Here is a 15,312-nt window from a genome sequence, read left to right as displayed (position 1 = left end):
ACAAGTGTTAATATACATGTTACGACCAGTAGAATGGACATCCGCTATGTCAACATCTGTCATGATATGTTATTTGACATATGTATGGTTATGTTTGGATAATAACGTTGCGTCACTTACCTATAAACCATTCATTTAGAATGAATGATTGAGCACCAGTTATGTCAAAATCCATAAGTATGAGTTGGTCACCATTTGTGACAATAATAAGTTTGTTAAGTTATTTTTTTTATTTATATATCTAATATCATTTTTCGATTGTGAAACTTAAACTAATTGTATAATTTTCTATGATTTCACCAATTTAGAAGGTTTGATTATGTATCAAATTGGTCACCGTTCGCCATGATGAATCATCAGATGTTCTATGTTATTTGACAAATGTAAGGTTAAGTCTTGATTCCAAAATGAAAATATTTGTTGCGTGCCTTAAATAAACATATATCTTCATATAATGAAATACTATCAATATAAACATTCAAAATAATACCAATTTATACATCTGTTATTTTATAAAAGGTATAATTGAGTTGCAAACAGTAGTCACAATCCTCCATGAGGCAAAATCATGTAAATGATAACATTTTCTTTGAACAAAAAAAAACTGATTTAGAATTTTTGATTCAGAATATTCATAATTCCTATTATTTCACCTTTGAACACTTTGAGGGGCCAAGAAATTCCTAAATTTCTAGACACAACTAATTTTCAGAGAACTGAATCAGGCAACTTACTCAACTGAATCAATATCGGATGGTATGGACTATCAAGATTCATACCAACCAACTTAAATGGTAATTTCTCTTTCCTGTACATTTTCTAGAAAATTATAATAATATCCTAGGTATGTTCAAAAGGTGGTGGCGTGTACCATCGCCCCTCAAAGAGTTGAATAAGAAATGATGACGTAACTGACGTTTATGTACAAATTATTGATATTTGACAGATGTAATGTTATTATAGATTACCTAATTAAACCAAATGTCAGATTTAGAGAGTATATTAGAGTACCAATCAGACACTGCCAGGCACTCATAATTTAGATTACAAAATTCAATTAGTAATCACCAACATCGTTCAATCAAGTTACACTTTTATATTATCAATTAGTGTTAGTGCAAATCATTAATGCCATACTTTGACAAATACTTTAGTCTTATGTGTCAAAAATAATAATGACAATAATGATCTTATCTAAAACAAACTATTAAAAAATATCGTCTGAACTATTTAATAATGTCCTGATAAAATAAAGTGTTTTTAAATCAAATTTAATAATATTGGATGTACAATCCAGATTGCTCTATTTATAACAATAAAATTTAGTTTTATAGTAAAAAGATGGGAAAATAGATTAACAAAAAACATGCACACTTAAATCAATACTATATTACATGTTCATAATACACATAAAATGCAAGTTTAAGTTTGAAATATGTGAAAATCAATATTATATAAAAAAACAATTTCTGTCTACTTTAATGGTTAAATAATAAATAATATACGAGGATAGATTGATAGAAACATAAAACGTAAATTCTTTCTAGAAAACTATTTTTTAACATCCTTTTTATTTACAATCTATTTTATAATAAAAATATTCAGTGAATGTTCTAGCGGTTGACAAAATTTTAATTGGTGATTATCCTTTACTTATTGGTTATTTATTGAATCTCAATAGTCGATCGAGTGGCTTATGTCGCTTCAGTTACGTTTGGATGTCTGTCTAGTCTATTTTGGTATCGAGTACTGTTTTTCATGATTGTTTCCTCCACTGTTTCCATTGAAGGTCGTCATGATATTCTTAATATACCATGCATCACAAATGATCCTTCTTAGGCTCTTCGACTGGAATCTTTGTATGGTCGCAATATTAGATCTGCCCATAACTGTATTCCGTAGGTCCAAACAGAAACCTTTTTTTGAGAAACATTTCTTCTAGCTTCCAAATAGGTTTTTAGAATCATCTTCTATATCTTCTGTAAAGCTTATTTACTATTTTTTTTAGTTATTTTTCAAAAAAATATTCCGTTCATGTCTAAACATCGCTGAGAATAGTTTTTCAATAATCTCAAAATTTTCTTCATCTATGTCTGTTTTTAACGTAAATCAGGAGTAGCCAACTAGTTTATTTTAGAGATCGACTTGATTTCTTAAAAACGTGATCAAAATCTACCCAATCAATTAAAATGAAGTATTTTTATTACACATTTTTCACATTCTGTTTTATTGCTGAAATTATGTATATGCTATTATTGAAGAAATATATTTAGTTTCTTTGTGAATTTCCCAAGACCTATTTATTTTCTAATTTTATGCTCTTGTTTTCTTACATTATAACAATTTACTAGTTGCATACCTAAATAAAATATGGAATTTTGCCAGATGTCTTTTTCGTTGCGAATCTCTCAGGAGTCCTATTTTTAATGCGTACAATAAACATTACATCTTGTTACGTTCTCAAGTTTACTTCTTATTAGTTTAGTACAAAAATAAATATACCATGGAGCTCCAATGATCTTTCTTAGGCTCTTCGACTGGAATCTTTGTATGATCGCAATATTAGAATTGTTAAATAAATAAATGCATTTAATTTGTTTATACAAATATAATTATTCTTTATTTAAGTCTACTTCAGAGTAATATAATTAATTATGAATGAAATAATAGAAAGAAAAACTGTAAATTTTGTTATGAATTAATTATTGTAGCATAAAAAAGTAACAGTAATAAAAATTTTATAACATTATTTTGTTTTATATTAAAATAATGTATTTAATTAAGTAATTTACAAAAAGGAAAAGCATAAAATTAAGGAATTAAATCAAGTTTTGATGTGTTTATGTTTTTAAATTAATAATTGTAATTGAAATTAAATGTTTGTACATGTGCAAACTTCATTCGATTGTATTTGTCATGTCTACAATGATTAGAAGTAAATGTGTCTAATGGGTTGTATATAATTTAATAGACTAATTTATAAAGCAGATATAAGGGTAGTCACTATCATATATAAATGTACTGGACCTCCCATGAATACAAATACCCTCATACATATATTACTGATATTGTATTAAAATACCAGTATCTTATATGCATAATATAAACGATTAAAGTAAAGCACTTAATGTTATCAAAATATCAACTATTTAGTGTATATTTAGGTATTGGACATGATAATTAATTAATAATTTTTTAAATCATCAATTTTCTAATTTAATTCTAATGTGATAGTTCGAGATAGTTTGCATTATTTTTATATTGAAGCTGAATCAGATCATTTTTATTACTTATAAACTAATGTTATACATTTATTTTTATGATAGTTCAATTCCTATTATGATTTTGTTAATTTAATGTTCTACAAATTAGTAAAACTGATACAAGTACAATGAATACAAGTTGCTTAACTTACGTATAAATAAAATATGAATAGAATTCATTACCATATTGACTTCACATGTCGTTCATTATATAATTATTATTTCATATGCATCAGAACTTTGCTTAAGGAGCACCTCGCATAACGAGTAGTTCGCATAAGTAAAGTGTAACAAAATTGACTCGCTTAACGAAATTTTACATAACGAGTAACGAGGAGAAGAGTAGTCCCAGATTCTGCGCGTGCAACATCATTTTCCAAACTTGTGTTCAAACATATTATATGTATCTTTTTATGCAGAATTTAACAACTCTTGCAAAAATATACCCCAAGCTGCTTAACGAGCATAACCCATTCCAAAATTTCCCAATTTTTTCTCTTATAGTGAAAAAATGTTCCCATATAATCTTATGTAATATACGATAATGCGTTCCATTTTGCGAGTTATTTTCATACAATTTAGTTTGTTCGTTAGTGGAACCTCACTGTATTTATTTTAATGTTTTTCACCAATTCAAGTACAATCAAGAATGTATGTTGCTTAACTTTCGTAAATTAAATAAAATTAACTACTAATCGAGTTCACGTGTCGTTTTGTGTCGATGTAATTTATTTATTCGGCCACATTCTAATCTTTGGCCTTTTACATTCATATTTCCAAATGATAAACTTCTCAGAAAACGATTTTGCATTTATTACAGAATATTCACATTTTTCATTGATTGAAGACGGATGTTGAATACACTGTTGTTTTTATATATGAATTATCAAAACATGGATCAGAATTATGTTAGTTAAGTAGAATACACATATTTTTTTTATAATTTAAATCAATTTTTTTGTATTTTTTTATAGAAAATTTAAAAAATACGTTAATGGAAAATTTTTAATATTGTCAATAAAAATTAAATCAGAAAACATTTTTTTTTTCCAAATTAAGTTTATCTTAAATTTATTTAAAAAACATAGAATGTTATTTAATGGGCAATTTTCTAATTTAATTACCTTTTTGACAAAAATATTTGTGTTAATGTTAACGAAAACTTTCCTTAATTAATTAATAATTTTCTAAGTCATTTGTTTGTAAATATATAATATTCTTGTTATTTATTATTATCAATTTTCTAATGTAATTATAATGTGTTGAATAATTTCTTAATTTCATTTGAAATAAATATATTGATATATTTTGTAATTAATATTATTTTGAAGATTACAATTAAATTTCATTAGAACTAGAACTACTATAGAAGTAACAGTCATACCATGATAATTTGATGGTAATTAAGCGTATGAAGATAAGAAAATAACAGTACAAAAATGATAAATTGCGAAGTACATTACGCAATGTTTACTCTTGTTCTAAATTTAATTGTCTATTCCATTATTGTTAATTTCATTCGTTAATAGTTTAATAGCAAATATTAAATTTACAGATTTTCAATTATTAAACATTTTTTGGCAATTCGATTTGAAAATAATTCGATTAATTTATGAACCAATTACTATTTACAATTATTTCTATCATAAAGTACATTTAAATACAATATTTTTATATTAATTAAATTTATTATTATTTTAATTATAATTTATAATGGGAATTTCGTCCAATATTTTTCTCAATTTTTTCCTCATTTTAAATTTCAATTGTATAATTCTAACGAAATAAGAAACAGTAATGTTAAGTGCTACAATCCTTTTTATTTTATTTTTTGAGTTTTACTACAAATACATTTTTGTTAAATGGTAATAATTAAATAAAAACAAGGCTTAACTAAAACTTCCACAATTAGTTCTGCATTTTTTCTGTCAATTCTTCCTATTTCTCTAATATATGGAAAATCAAGTGGGCATTTTCTCTAAGGTCAATATCTCGATTTATTTATGTTTATAAAGATATTAAGTAAATTTTAAATGAAGACCAATCTGATTAATGTATTGATTTTTTAATGTCTTCATTCTCAACAATCACGATTTTGTGATTACAAGTGTATAAAGCTTTGTTTGCTAGGAGATATTTATGGATACTTAAAGTCATTTATACGCGAGAAGTGGTCGTATGTTTACCAATATACGATATGATCGTAAGAAATAAAGACAGGATTAACTCCGAAGGGCTGCACTTAACGCTGACATATTTATTTATTTCTGTCTATTTTTTTCTGTATACAATAGATAAAATATTCGAAGCTGACAACATTTATAAAATACTTGATGATGTTTTAGTACATTAAAAGTTTATTTTTTCAATTCTTACAAGTGAAATTTTATTTAAAGTTATTTGTCAATTTTTTTTTTGTCAAAATCAAAACACATTTATATTTCATATATACAGAATACGCCACTATTTTAAACCGGACTAATTGAGGACTATAGAACCGCTCTAAAATGAACAGCACAAAAAAGATTAAACGGAATATTGTCTGGAAAGTAAACGGAGTAAATTTGTGTTATTTCCTTTGTTTTATCCCTAGTAAGTGGCTGTCTCGATTAACCGATATCCCAATTAAACGGAATATTGTCCAGAAAAACGGAGAAAATTTGTGTTATTTCCTAAGTTTTGTCCCTAATAAGTGGCTGTCCCGATTAACCAATGTCCCAATTAAACGGAATCGACTGTAGTTAATCCGCACTGATCGAAACTGTACTATGCGAGGTTTTACTCTATTATATATGTAATGTTCATGACTATTTTTATTTAAAATTTCTTCTGCATTTACTTAAAATAATTGGATAAAGGTCATTTAAAATAACACGAAATACCCATTAGTCTATCATTTTTTTTTTAAATGGAACAGTTTATCAAATCAAAAAAACATTAAGGAATTAACGAGAAAAACCGTTAAATTTCTTAATGGATTTATTTTCCAAAACCATTATCAAAATTTATTTAATATAATGCTTTTTCCTTCAAAAAACTTTGATTGATATTTTACATTTCCTACATGAAACAAATATTTTTATTCTTTCAGTTTTGCCATATATTTTTATCCTAAATTTTAGAATCTAAAGTTTGAAAATGTAAATATTTTTCGATGAATTTTGAAATGTAATTTTAATATATTTGATAAAATAAAGCAAGTTTTAAAACAAATGTGTAGCTATGGATTCTACATGTAATCAGTTTAGTTTCAGGTTTTTGAGTTCAGATAAAAATAAAGGAAAGAAATCAAGGCAGGTGTTTTGTTCCAAACATCTAGTATATTTTTGAATTTCACTTACAAGTGTAAGACATTCTTTATTTTTAGCCTTGAATACTTATCCTATTCTATTAAAATAGCCATGTTCTTGTGTCTTCGAGATGGTCTCACGTATTTTAGATTAAATAAAATAAACAGAAGCAATATAAAAATTTAATAACAAAAAATATCATTTCTTTTAATTATAAGATAGATATGGGCAATTCCATATGAAAATTAAAGTAAATCTCAAATAATTATTAGGTTACCCAAATAGTGGTTTTTTCATGTAAATTCTATAATAAATATAGAAACAGTGATACTATTTTCTATATTATATAATTTTTATATTTTTAGAAAATTTACTGAAATATTTTTTTTATTCAGTATTTCCTACTATTTTCTTTTGAAATATGATGAGGTAAATTTATAACTATTATCAGTTAATTATTTTCAATAATCAGCAATCAAATTAGTTAAATTGTATAGTTCATTTATAAATATCGCTAGAAATTATTAGAATAAAATGATGACTATATGGAACTATGTTAGCATGTTGTTTTTAATCAATATTTCAGATGTTATGTCAAGTTTTTCAACAAATAACAAAGTTTTTTTTTTAATTTCTGATGATTATTTTTGATATACTCGAATTGTATTAAACTCATTAGATTAGAGATATCAATAAAACTTATTACAATAAAATGATTACTATGATGATTGATGATAACTATGTTATTAAAATATTGGTTTTAATCAATATTTTAGATATTACATCAAGTTTTTCAACAAATAACATAGTTTTTATTAAAAAAATTTCTGATGAATAAACTCCAATTGTATTCGAAAGTTATAAATATCGCTAAAACTTATTAGAGTCAAATGATTATTATATGTAACTATGTTAAAATATTGTTTTTAATCATATGTTATGTCAAGTTTTTCAACAAATAACACAGGTTTTTTTTTAATTTCTGATGATTATTTTTGATATACTCGAATTGTATTCGAAAGTTGAACTCATTAGATTATAGATATCAATAAAACTTATTACAATAAAATGATGATTATATGTAACAATGTTATTAAAATATTGGTTTTAATTAATATTTCAGATATTATATCAAGTTTTTCAACAAATACCAAAGTTTTTATTAAACAAATTTCTGATGAATATTTCTGATAAACTCCAATTGTATTCGAAAGTTATAAATATCGCTAGAACTTATTAGAGTGAAATGATTATTATATGTAACTATGTTAAAACATTGTTTTTAATCAGATGTTATGTCAAGTTTTTCAACAAATAACAAAGTTTTTTTAAACAAATTTCTGATGAATATTTCTGATAAACTCCAATTGTATTCGAAAGTTATAAATATCGCTAGAACTTATTAGAGTCAAATGATTATTATATGTAACTATGTTAAAATATTGTTTTTAATCAGATGTTATATCAAGTGTTTCAACAAATAACAAAGTTTTTAAACAAAAAAAATCTGATGAATATTTCTGACATACTCTAATTGCATTCGAAAGTTCTACTCATTGGATTATGTGCTGACAAATGGTCTTGTAATTGAAATCGTGTGCTGCAGCTGTGGGGCACAGGCATTGATGAATAAATAATAAAAAAAAATAAAGATTATTTCCAACTACCCCGGAAAATAAGGGGGAAAAGCGCCGAGGGAACAGCAACTGTGTGTCCGACCGGAGTGCAGGTTGGTTTCCACAGTTCATTGACTCGAAAACTCAGGTGCAACAAATGATTTTCGATCCATCGATAACGTCCTTCTTGTGTAAGTGTGTACATGTATGTATGGATGTGTGCGGTGTGCGTGTGTTATGCATTTTCTGTGGGGGAGTTCAACTCATTACAGCATGCACACCATATAAATGCATTAGTACTTGCTATTACGAGCTCAATTTGTGTGACTACACCAAAACACAATATGGGTCATATGGAATAACTGTACCGACGTTGTAAGTATTATTTACAAAACCAGTTTCGACCGTCGAGGAGATGGAATAAGTAACCGGCGAGACATTATTCAAATGCAAGAAGTATTATGTGCAGTTTCTAATGGCACCGTTGCTGTTGTTCCTTATGCTTCTCTTAAAGATATTCTTTTTGAAATAGACTATTATATAATATTTCTTCAGACCATTTGCTGATACACCTGTTATTGTATTAACCATTTCCGTATGTTTCTATAATATTTCATATACAACAATACCTCGCATAGTCCGGCTTAGATCAGTTCGTATTCACTATAGTCCGGTTAAATAATTTAAAACAAACTAAATTTTCAATAAAATGAAAATAAATTTAAAGTAATAAAAAATAGTACACAAATTTTATTTTTTTTTAACACATAAACATTTACTCTTATCTTTCACAAATTTGTTATTTTAAATTGATTTTATTCAATTATAGTAAGATAGTAAAATATCAATTATGGAATATTTTTTCAATGAATATTTCGTATTTTTTTAATTACCTATCATCATTTATGAAAATCTTCCGATATTATCTAAATTTTTGGAAAATAATTTCGTATTTCATTTGTAAAACAATTACACTTATTCAGATTTCCGTACATTGGAGACTTTGAATAAGGATCTTTTAATTTGACCTAAAATACGAAATTACTTTCCGAACATTTTTTGAATCGATTGTTAATAATACTTTTATACTATCCATTAACAAATTATATTTCACAACTTAACTATTTAAGAAATATTAAATACTTTAAATAATTATGCTACTTATTGTGCAAAATTATATTTTTCAACGTAGAATGTTATTTCTATTTTATTCATTCCAATATTGAAATTATTATTGTCTAATCTTTATTTATAGCAAATTATCAGCATTTTATAAAAAAAATGTTGATTTATTCAGAACAGAAAACAAAATTTCCATTATTGTTGAGTTTATTTTCAATATTTGTAGCAGTTATTGTTCTACTTAAAGGTGTATCCTATATTTCAATTTAATGATTCACGTACTTCGTTTTCTATGATAAATTCGATCCATGTGGTATTCGATGTCACCTGATTAAGTTTGTCTTTTGTGGTTAAAACTAGAATATTTCTACACTCCAGTGGTTTCGTACTTCTAGCGTTCCAAATAACCATTGAAATGGACTAATAACTTCTCTAATGTCTTTAAATTATAGTCATTTTATGTAAGTGAACAAAAAAGTAGAAATACAACCGCGAATATTTCGTCTTCGATTAGTGCGGATTTACTATAGTAATGAATTTATTGATCATTATTAGAAAATACTTTTCAACTATAATTTTCTAATATGATATTTTTTTGTTATAAAATCATAACGGTAAAATTATACATTTTTTGTTTGCCGTAGTTTAGTACTAAATAGTTTACTGATGATGAAGTTCTCGTTATATGTAATGAATAATTTACACATAAAATATGATAAAATATTATATGTAATATAATTTGGTAATAATTAGTCTTTCAGTAGGTAGGGCATGTTTTTCTTTGCTATTAATAGATGTCACTTTACAGTGCTCTTTAAGAAGTAAACTGCATTTGGATTGGTACAGCTGGTCAATATTTTGCTGAGAAAAGCATACTTACCTGGCGTAGGGGTTTACTGTGATCATTAAGGCAGTTCCCCCAGGGCGAGGCCCTACCATTGCACTTCGGTTTGGGCTGACCCTTGCGATTATCCCTAATGTGGATAACTCGGGCGCAAAATTTTTGGTAGCCGGGACTGCGTACGCGCTGTCCCGAAAATTAAATAACTTAAACATAATTAACATAGAAATGGTTTATATTCAATTAAAATACATAGTTGCACCTCGATTGATGAACAATTCCAACAGAATTTCTCTCGCTCAGTCTTAGTAAATAGTATTGGAAGGACTGAAAGGATATCGTACGCCGTAAGTTACTTAATGCTTCAGTCCTCAATAAAGTGAAATTCTTGTTAATTTAAGTGTAGGGAAAAAATCGTTCGATCCAATGATAATTAATCCCAAAAGAATGAATTAATGATGAATGTCCTAGCATGTCCCAAAATGAACTGATATTTTATTTTTTTAATGAAACAATTTTTTTATTTGATAATATTATTGCTGCATTAGACAGTAATTACATGGATATTTTATATGTACTAGACCTTTGACCATTGGTAGCACATGTTTGATGAAATTTTCACAACATGTTGACATAATTGTTGTGTAGCACCTAGTTCCGTAAAATTTTCATCATTTTTAAGTATTTTTTTTTTACATTTTTTACACTTTGTTCGATAATGTACATTTCCATAACTTAACATTAATGTTTACTAATGACAGTATATGAAAAATTTCTACTCTGGTTTTACCGCGAGAAAAAATGGCGACAAATTTAAAATGTCACTTGATTTTGGGACACCCACTGTATTTGTTTACATGAAATGGATAAACAGATGTCAGTATGCAGTTCACATGTAGCATAATGATATTGAGATACGTACATTTCAATCATTTGCAAACTCGTGCATGTGGTCAAAACTTCGTTCCCTCTATACCGTGCTTAATTATGTTAGGATGCTTTTAGGTTGATAAGCCCTACATACGGATAATTGTGTAACGAATTGACCTTTACACAATTTCGATCTAATTTTAGTAAAATTGCAGAAGTGGAAAACCGTATCGATCTATTAGTAATCAGAGAGTGTTTGATGGAAAATAGACGCAGGCAACAAAAAGCAAGGTACAAAAGCAAAGTCCGGCTAAAATTAATCGCATTAAAAGCTCGCCCAGTCTAGTCGCTGCAGAGAATAGCGTGCGACCGTGTTTTGTTTCAAAAACAAGCAACAGGTTACCCGATGAAACGTCGTGCTGTATTTTGTAGTAGTTGTATTTTGAGTTTAAACTGTCTCAGTTGGGGTGGTCCTTGATGAGTCGTAAAATGAGCAGTTTATTGCCATCCTCTTCTTAATTTATTACCCACACTTTTTTTTCGACTAAATGCAAGAAGATGAAATACTATAGTTTATGAAAGAAGGATGAGTCGAGCTACGTAAATATTTACACGTCCTATTCGGGATGGATGACGATGGAACGAGGTCATCCTGTTAAATGGAATCGGTGCCAACTTAAAATACAAAAAGCATGAATCAAAAATTATTTTCAGTGCGTTGTGACAAAGTATCGATTATGTAATCTGCACTTAATCTCCCGCGAGAGATTTAGTTGTTTTAATAAAAGAAAGTGTCTCCCGTACGTAATGTGGTGTATGAAGTGACCAAATGAAATACAATGAAATACACGTTCTTTACACTTCCTCGGGCGGCTTTATACCGGAAATGTAACAGATGCACGACGTGTTTGAAATTAAAAGCCTATGTAATGAGAGAGATTTCAGGAAATCTCTTTAAAGTATTACTTGAATTTCGTCAAATCTTTCCTGATTGTCAAAGAGTAAAAATGCACGTTAAAAGTTGATTAATGTAATTTACAATTAGTAAAACGTATTTCTAATTACTTTATGCTAGAATTATTTTGTTGAACAGAAATTATAATTAGTGGACAAAGTCAAAATTTTGAATAGACTGTTTTGTCCATTCAACATTTGTTTTCTTAATTGGCAAATTCCAGTATCTGTTAATAATTTGAAGCTATGATATTTAGTTCACTTGACTAGTTAAGCTAAAGTTTAACTCAGACTATGTTGTACTATTAATGCATCAACTATGACATAAATGTTCTTGTTGAAAACAAGTATTAGACATAACACTATTATCATGCCTGTAATTATCCAGATCATAGATATTGATGATTATTATGAACTAATTCACCTTGGCATATTTAGTTACACCCATATATTTAAGAAAAGAAAGCTATAAAACGCTATATTTATATATGAAATCGAAAGGATGTGTGCACACTTTTTTTTTTGCAATTTGCACTCAAGTTGAACGACCAAACGAATTTATTTTAGAGTACTGTAAGTCATTTTTTTTGTTAAGTTTATGTTATAATATTTATATTATTTCAAAGTTGATATTTGATACTAGTCTAGATCAACGTTTCTCAACTTTTTTAAGGTAAAAGTACCAATGATCTAAGATCTAAGTGTATTTCCTACTGTCCCTATCTTTGACGCAAGGTGACAGCTGTCAATATTTTAAAAACATGACATATATACTGTTGTTTATACAAATTTGACAATTTTTTTTTTAATTTGACATTGACATATTTAATTAATCACAAAAAAAAGAAATAGACCCTCATAAGGTTTATGATATTTATTTAAATACCTAATTTACTATATTGAATCTAAAATTATTTCTAGTTTGATACATAATTTTTATAATTTGACAATGACATATAATATTTTAGTAATATGATATTTCTACTGTCATTGTCAAAGGAAATTTGACATTTTTTTAATTTGACATTAACATATTTTAGAGACAATATATTTTAACTGTCACTGTCAAATGAAATTTCACATTCGCACTGAAATAATTTACAAAACTAATAACTTCAAATAATTCTCATACAAATGAAGTTCAATATCATCTACAATTAATCATCATTAGTACAATTGATGTCTATATTTATTTCTACGGTTGACTAACACAATGTTTATTGCTTTTAACATTGAAAAGCACCATTTTTTTTTATAATAATGTCAGTTCAATTTGTATTTTTTTATATTAGACTTTTGATATTAAACAAATTGAGAAATGTATTGTTAGAAGAAGTAGATATGTAAATAAAAAATGCAAGATACTTGAGACAACTTTCGACTTATTAAGAAAATTTCTAAAATAAAATAAATATCTAAATAAATTTATCTATGCGCAACAATTTTGCATAGTGAGAGTACATCAGCTTTCTAACCGTAATATTAAATTAGTTAATTGGAAATTATTAAATCGATTAATATATCATATGAAATCCTATAGAAATTGAAATTTATTTAAATTTTAAAGCGATAAACAAACATTTTTTATTTCAATTTTTTAAATTTATTGCTTTTACTTGAATATTATAGTCTTATTATATAACTATTAAATTTCATTTTAATTTTCATAATTTTTGGACGCTAAAATTCTCCAAATGCTATTTTAAAAGTCCATTTTTTTTTTACTATTATTGTCATAACTTGTGCAACATTTTTATCCAGTATTCGCACTACAAAACTCATTTCTCAAAAAGGTCTTATTGTCGATTTTTTTTAATCAGGTGTTTTGAGTTGTGTTAAGTCTTCATATAAAAGTTTAACAAGAGTATTGATCACCAATCATCAGAATCAAAATTGCTTAACTTTTATAAATTGAATAGATTGCAATGATTTGTTTAATATAGTATTTAAAATTTTAAGTTGTAATAGTGTTAGAAATTTCATAAATATTTAACAAAATATTAAACGTTCCACATTTTTTAATGTCACAGCAAATACCCTTAATTAGATTGAAATGGTTGTTGCAGATTTATGTTCATGGCTAAAGCAGCAAATGAATAATTCATGATACAACGAGCAACGTTTCATTAAGATTGCTTTTTTTCCTCGTTATTTATTAATTGCTAATATTCAAACGCATATGTTTCGCAACCGGAGCTGAAAATTAACTTAAAACCAACGCACTCCATATTTTTTATACTGTAATAAACAATAACACAAGAAGAAGAAGAAGAAAAAAGGCGAAAGTGAAAATTATTTGCACGAAGTGAAATTACTTCACACAGTTCGTTTGTAAACTGTGTGTGTGTGTGAGTGTGAAAGACGAGAGGCGTCAGTTTTAATCTTTGACAAATGGTTCGGAACGACTTTACTTAATTTCTTAACGATTCACAATCTCTTTGTACTCTGCCGAGAATCGTTTTTTCTTCTTATCCTGTGTGATGAAACTGTGCGGTTTTTTGAATTTGATTCTAGTAATTGCTTGGCGCACGTTCATGCATATTATAACTGTGAAAGTTTGGCTTAAAATAAAAAAAATCATTGCACCAAATCGAGGTTTTATGCCAATATTTGTTTTAGTTCATCCATTACGTAAATTGTCGATTAATTGGTTTAATTACATTTCCTGATTTGAATTATGATAATCTTATAAGATGTTTGAAAGTAATGATGAAATCTCATAAGATTGATGTCTAAACTACAATAAAAGTTGTAAAATCAATACTGTTACAAGTACATATTTGATAATACTACTTTCAAAAAGGAGGTAAGTGTGTGGTCAATGTATGTTGTATATATTTATAAAATACGTTTTCTTTATTAATAACACTTTCAAAAAAGTTACAAATATTTGAAAAATACGATTTTTAGAAAAGAATATTTTTTTNNNATAAATAAATGTATTTTTAAATGAGAAGTATAAGATGTTCAAAGTCACCCAAAATGTCTCGCCGTGTCTCACATTTCCTCAATAACCACGTAGTAATTTTAGCAACTAACGTCACAAGCAAATATGTAGCAGTTAGCATTATGCTGGGCCTAATATCATAAGACATTAATATTTTTAATCCAAAAGTTACTATTTCTTTTTCGGATTGGACAATGAGAATATCTGAAACTACACTATAGTAGTATTAAAAGTATTATCCTCCCCGGCGGGGAATCGAACCCCGGTCTCCCGCGTGACAGGCGGGGATACTGACCACTATACTACCGAGGACATATCTTTATCCAAAAAGTGCCAATTTTTTCTGGAAAGTATGATCAAGTTATCTGGTACAATACTAAAAAGTATTATCCTCCCCGGCGGGGAATCG

The 15,312-nt window shown here is 27.0% G+C and overlaps 1 non-coding gene across 1 annotated transcript; it reads right to left on the bottom strand.

The window, feature by feature from the left end:
• Positions 1–15,143: 15,143 nt before the first annotated feature.
• Positions 15,144–15,215, bottom strand: Trnad-guc. The gene has a single exon. It is a non-coding gene; the product is annotated as a tRNA-Asp (tRNA).
• Between the last annotated feature and the right edge of the window lie 97 nt (positions 15,216–15,312).

The sequence above is a fragment of the Nicrophorus vespilloides genome, unplaced genomic scaffold (genome assembly GCF_001412225.1).
Source record: "Nicrophorus vespilloides isolate i.1.1-1 unplaced genomic scaffold, Nicve_v1.0, whole genome shotgun sequence".
Classification (NCBI taxonomy): domain Eukaryota; kingdom Metazoa; phylum Arthropoda; class Insecta; order Coleoptera; family Silphidae; genus Nicrophorus; species Nicrophorus vespilloides.
Note: the sequence above shows the minus strand (reverse complement) of the source record. Positions and strands in the feature narration are given on the sequence as shown.